Consider the following 6713-nt stretch of genomic DNA (forward strand, 5'->3'; position numbering starts at 1 on the left):
TAGTTGATGCAGCTCCCTCTGCGTGTGCTTCTAAACATATGTTAAAAGTAGGTTTAGCAACTTACACAGAAGGGCGGTTTGGTTGAACTAGGCCTCCTGTATAATTAGAAAAAGTAACCAAGAAGGGTATGACACATAAGCTACATGTGTGTATCTGCTATTGCCTGGGTCTGGTTCAGGAAAAAATATCCAAACCACCTCATAGTTCATCTACTTTTTCCTTATAACAACTCTACAAGTTAATTCAGGCTGAGAACTAGTGACCATTCGGAAGTCTACCCAGAAAGCATCCTGGCTGACTGGAGATTTGAACCAATGTCTCCTCGTATACATCCCACAGTTGAACGACTCCATCCCAGAGGCTTGCTTGCTTTGCTTCTTCTATCAGAAAAGAAAGCCATGCCACAAATCCATTCGGGAAAAAACTGAGTGGTCTTGCATGTGTATCACAAACTGGTACACAGTCTTGTCTCTATGTATCTTAACCATGAGGAATGAACTGCAGCAATTAAAAACAGCCATAGATGGGAGGCCCATGATAACAAACCCATTCAATCCTTTCTCCATCCTTATATAGTACTGGTGAGGGGATTTATGTGGAACTGTGTGTTAGGAGTGATCTGATTTATGCTGCCTTTGATCAGCCCAACTGGGCCCCGCGCTTTGCTCCTCCCACCCATTTCCTTTATCAGATAGCACACATTGCTCTGCATAGGAATTAGATCAGCGACTATCTCTGCACACACATTCTCTGAAGTGCAGCTCGAAATACCCGCAAGGATAAGCAAACGCTTGTGTGATCGACAGAAAACCCAACTACCTTGTCAGCTGCTCCGAAACAAAGGCAGAGTTGTCGAGAGGCATGATTTTGCCAGGTTCCATTGTAGCAGCTCACATGGAATTTTATACGACTTAAAGGTCGGATCTTACTGTAAAACAGAACAGAAATGCTTACCCTGGAATGGTCTTATCTAATTTGCGGCGGTTCGTATTGCTGATGAAATCAAACGACTTGGAAGAATTATAGGAGCGAATGAGGGAAACACTGTCTCCTTCATACTGATAGTTGTAGCTTGAAGTACAGTAGAGAGAGTAGTTAGGAATAAATAGCAATAAGAAGGAAGACAAACAATACTGAGAAAATTGCACTCAGCGGAGAGCTGATTTTTCAACAATGTTTTTGAATCCGCTTCTCATCAAACCAAATGAGACTTGCATAAATTCATCTGATATTAATTTGGATGGGCCATGTTTGCTAGGATGGAATTTCTCACCCCATCCCCCAAGGATCATATTCTTAGGGCCCAATCCTATTCAACTTTCCAGCATAGATGCAGCTACAATGCAGCCCCAGGTAAGGGAACAAACATTCCCTTATCTTGAAGAGGCCTCCATGACTGCCCCCTCCCCCACTGCAGCACACCCCATTGATGCAGTTGTATCACTGCTGGAAAGCTGGGTAGGATTGAGCCCTTAGTCTTCTTTCTTCAAAATAAAAACAAACTGCTCTTCCACTGCTCTTGCTGCTGGCTCCTCTGTGTATTGTGAGTATAAATCACTCCACTTTTCTAGATAGAGACCCCCCCACATGTGCTGTAGGAGGGGAGTGTCACAAAGGACTTCCTTCTGTACATGCATGCAGCAAGAGCATTAATTGTGGACTGTCCATCAGAGAGAGTTCAAAAACATGCATACAGAAGTATGATGGAAGTTCTGCAATCATATGCCTCAATGATACCGAGCGACATGGAGCAGATACGTGGCAGGGTTGACAGGTTAATCAGCTATCTTCACCACATACTATTTGCCTCCTCAGGAGCTACATGATACTGTGTGTTTCCTAACATGCCCAGGCAAATAGAGGAAAGATTGTATTAAATGTCAGATGTTATGTTCCTTTTACCCATTTTGGAATGATGTGAAGTAGCAAGCAATTTAAGAGTGGAGTTAATTCCACCTTATAAGTGCAGACTCTAAAAGACACAGTGTCATTTTTGACACGTTTCTCTTTTGTCCTGGTAATTGTCATGTTGCCAGGAGCTACTTAGTCAAGTTGTTCAATCAGAGCGAGCATTTAGATCTGCCAGGTGAATATTCTTTTTTTTTTTTCCTCCAGGGTGGAAGGTGTTTGTTTTTTTAAATAACAGATATTGCTAATATCAGCACAACCAATGCAATGTCCCTGCTTTCCTTGATCCAACAAAGCATAGATGGAGCAGCCAGACCTGGTCCGTGCAAAAACTAGCCCTTTTCTGTATAAGGCAAGGGCTGTGGTTCAGTAGTACAGCACCTACCTTGGATGCAGAAGACTCCACTGTCCATCCCTGGCATCAGCAGTTAAGGCAGAGGAAAAAAAAAATCTCTCTGAACCTGTGAGAGTCACCGCCTGTCAGTGTCAACCACACTGAGCAAGTTGAATCAATGACCTGACTTGGTTTTAGGCAGCCACCTGTGATGTATGGCCCCTTTCTGTAAGGCACTGCCAAGAAACCATATCATGGTTCAGCTAATGTGCTAGAAAAGCTGTTGGTCAACAGTCTAATCCTACCTAAATCCTACCTAGGCCAGTGTGGCTTCCACTGCATTCTGCAGAGGAATATCTGCTGCTGGCGGTTTTCTCTGGGTAAAGGGACACTTGTCCCCTTGCCTGGGGTAAGCCCCAGCAGCGGCAATAGGTCAAGTCGGGCTTGTGCCAGCTATATCACTAATGCAAGGAGCCTGTGTCAGTGAGCAGGCCTGGGAAGGGGGATACAATAAGGTGCACACTGGCATTGCCAATCCTGGCCCCTCCCAGGCCTGATTCACCCCCTCCTCACCCTGATCTGCCTCCCGCACCAGACTCACCTGCTCTGGAAAGCGCAGCTCCAACTGCTATTGCCAGCAGGAAGGCTCTGAGCATCCCACCAGCACTTCTGGAAGGTGCGCTGTTGCAACACGATTGTTCTGACGCTTTAGAGACAGTGCACGCTGGTGGAGCTTGCGCTTCGCTGGCATAAGGTGCGATTTGGACACGTCAAGCAACTATTACTCAGTACCTGCACATTTGCTACAATGTCCTGTGCAGCAGTGGCACAGGTAGATGGTAGCATCATACAAAAAGCTATCGAAGCAGTAGAGAAAAATATCCTGTCTCTTTCACATCCCTTGCCTTCACCAGAGCTTACCTCTGCCATCGGTGAGTGCCTCTCCACATTAGGCTGCCTTATAAATTCTATAGATGTACCTCCTTTGCTGCACCAATCATTCACCTGCACACTCTAAAGCACAAAAAGGTGAAATCAGTAAGCAAGGGTACCGTATCTGCAAAAGCCCAATGCACTTAACAGAAAACAAGACAATGAATATCCCCTGGGACTGGATATACTCACTGAAACCATATATCCTAGTTATCTAGAAGACTTCAAATCAAATCCACCAAAGATTACCTGCACAGAAACTGCTTGTCCTTGGGCAGAAACGCCTGGGGAAGAAAAGAACATGGTGATCTCTCTAAATGCCACCATTTAGGAATGAATCTGCAAAGAACGTGGGGGAAAATATCCCCGGAGGTATCACTTAGCTAGGCGGAGGTATCCTGAGAAGTTTCTCCTTTCTTCTGAATCAAACAACATAATGATGGTCAAAAGTCCCAAATGACTTGTTTTAAGAATGTTTCTCACTTTCAGGCATCTTGAATTCTCACAATCTGGCTGATCTGCAAGGTCAAGATGTAATCTTATCTATGCAAGCACAACATTAGCTCTTCTTGACCTTAGCAAGGAAGAGGAGGGATAAAGGAGCAAATACCATGTAATCATTAGCTAACTGGAAGTGCCTTCAGACTGTTCTATTTATTGGTACTAATTACTGGTACTTCAGATAAGTAATACGTTGAGGGTACTAGACACGGCAAGAACCATAGACAGAAGTGTGCCAGCAAGCCCTGCCCCCCATGAGCCCACTCCATAGCTCTGCCCATGCTCTTCCTAACACAGTTCAGCACTGTGGAACCCCAGAGTTCCCAGCTGTGTGGATATACTTTTCCTGGAAAAAGCATTTGTCTCTTCGGAATTCCATGTGGATCTTCTCTCCCCAGGAAAGAACACCTTCAGACAATGTTCTCCCTAACGAGAGTGGGTGTGGAGCTATGGAGAGCTCCAGCATGGGGTGGGGGAATCTTCCTGCTATAAGCATATCCCACAGTTACTATAGCTTCTGAAGAGGGCTATGCTGTTCCCCTCAAATATTCTTGCCAAGTCAGCTCATGCTTCTTAAATATAAAAGGCTTCCGTTCTCCAGGACATTTTGCAGCTTATTTTCTCTTTGCTTGAGGCATGTTCTGATCTCATTTGATTATATTAATCTGTGAAAAATCAGTGTGGATGGCTGGTTTGGAGTTGGCAGTAATCAAGCCCTGTTCCAGGATTCTCTGACTGGGTACCAGGTGTAGATGGGCAATGGGACTACATGGGCTAACCATGCCTTTTGGCAGCAGTGCACTATATAGCCATGTCTCCTGCTGATAGATTCTTACCATGATTTAACACTGACTGCCAATTTTCCAATCATGGGCAGAAATGCCTCTGCAGAAAAATGCCGAACACAAGGAAAGCAGGGGACATGGCCACAGCCTCAAAATGCACCTGCAACAAGAAGTGTGGCTCCTGTACCTGGGCGCACTGTACCCAGTTGGAGAACACCTGAACAGGGCTTTAGCATGGATGATTTTGTGATTCCCTGTTACCCTGCACATGCCCGATCTTGTCTGATCTCGGAAGCTAAGCAGGGTCAGGCCTGGTTAGTACTTGGATGGGAGACCGCCTGGGAATACTGGGTGCTGTAGGCTTATACCATAGTCTTTCAAGACTGAAGGTTGCCAACCACTCCCTTCTGACATTACTGCTGCAGCATCCAAGGGAATGCTTTACTTGTGGCCCACATCTCTGTCAGCCCTTATTCTATGATTTCAATGGGATTCAATTTTTATTTTACACTGCAATAGTTCAAAAGCAGGAAATCCCAGGGCCCCACAAGTGAAAGGCATAACCCTGTTTTTTTGAATGTCAGGCTTTCATCTGATGCCAGCATAGCAGTGAAGACCTCCATATTTCTATTCTTTTTGGCTGTGACAATATTTGCTGTTTCTTCTGTGGTCATTATTGGAGGAAGGAAGAAATAGTGCAGGTGCCCTGATTAAGAATTGAGTTCTATACCTACTGTTCCCACTGATTTAGAAACAGAATGGCATTGGCTTTGCTATATTGTCTACATGTTCCAGTGGGCCAGTGTAATAAGTCACTGGGCAAACATTACATGATAATAATATATATTTGTAGAAATGACATCCTGACCGCAGTTTCTGTGAAAGGTGGAAAGACTTTGCACTTTCAGCACAGAAACATGGTGAGAAAAATCAACATTGTGCAAAGGCCTGAATCTGTGTGGGTATATTTAAATGTCTGCCATCATTTGTCTCCTTAAACACAGTGCTTCACTCATATTACATGCACATATATCATCTACCAACCTCCTACTAAAATCTAAGGCAAATCCTCTGATAAGTAGACTGAGGGCCCAATCCTATTGGGCTGCAGCCATTCCTTTGTCGGCGCTGAGTGTTGCAAGCATGCCATAAGTGTTGTGACACTCACCACTGGCTCAGCATCAGCCTGAGCTAGGCCATCACGAGCCAGAGGCCTGTCACGTGCCTCCTGGAGCTCATCCCTTGCTCTGGGCAATGGAGAGGTGAGTGGGAGTGGGGGGGGAGTTCTGGGGCAGGGGGAGGGCAGGACATGCAGGGCAGTGGGAGGGAGCGTGGCAGGATTGACGGAACTCTGCTCCGCCAACACGGGACTTCTTTACTCTGCACCGGCTAAACAGTCGACGCAAAGGTGAGTAGCGCCATTGTGGAGCCTCCTCCCTTACTCGGGGAAAGGGGACGAATATCCCCTTCCCCCAAGGAGCCGCCAGCAACTGCCTGGTGGCCATTGGATGCAGCAACATCCATTTCAGTGCTGCTACTCCTCTGGGTGCCGGGCAGCTCAGGATTGGGCTGCCAGTCCACTGTCCCCAAAATTCATGCTGCGCGATTATACTGATCTCACATTCAGCATCTGAGTAACAGAATAAAAGTTCTGATTTCCTAGATATAAGAAGAGAGATGGATGGCTTATGCTGCTGAAGTGCCCCTTCACTGCTCACTAGGAGCAGATGACCTTGTCTCATAGGACTGTTGAGATTGAAAGTGAATAGCCAGATTTATGGTGCCCTGAACTCCATGGAGAAAGGAAATAAATGTTATTGATCCACCAATCAATCCATTGATCGATCCATCCATCGATGGATCCATACATCCATCCAAATAAGAATATGCCTTACTTTAATAAATGACTTGTTTTATTACCATATAATTATGACATCAACCGTTACCCTGCACGTGCCTGATCTTGTCTGATCTTGGAAGCTAAGCAGGGTCAGGCCTGGTTAGTACTTGGATGGGAGACCGCCTGGGAATACCGGGTGCTGTAGGCTTATACCATAGTCTTTCAAGACTGAAGGTTGCCAACCAGTCAATTATAACATCACATGAAATGCGATAGGGGAAGTTGCACATTCTTTGCATGGAGAAAGCCCCATACCTGGTCCCTGACATCTCTACCTCGGGCTAAGAAAGACTCCTGCAATCCTGGGGACCCACTGCCAGTTACTATAGACAATACTGAACTGGAAGAACT

At 45.6% G+C, this 6713-nt stretch overlaps 2 pseudogenes; both read left to right on the top strand.

Annotated features, from left to right (window-relative positions):
• Positions 1-4704: 4704 nt before the first annotated feature.
• On the top strand, positions 4705-4825 carry LOC136637915 (5S ribosomal RNA; annotated as a pseudogene).
• Positions 4826-6393: 1568 nt separating this feature from the next.
• LOC136637652 (5S ribosomal RNA) lies at positions 6394-6510 on the top strand (annotated as a pseudogene).
• The last annotated feature ends 203 nt before the right edge of the window (positions 6511-6713 follow it).

Source organism: Tiliqua scincoides, chromosome 1, assembly GCF_035046505.1.
Source record: "Tiliqua scincoides isolate rTilSci1 chromosome 1, rTilSci1.hap2, whole genome shotgun sequence".
Lineage (NCBI taxonomy): Eukaryota > Metazoa > Chordata > Lepidosauria > Squamata > Scincidae > Tiliqua > Tiliqua scincoides.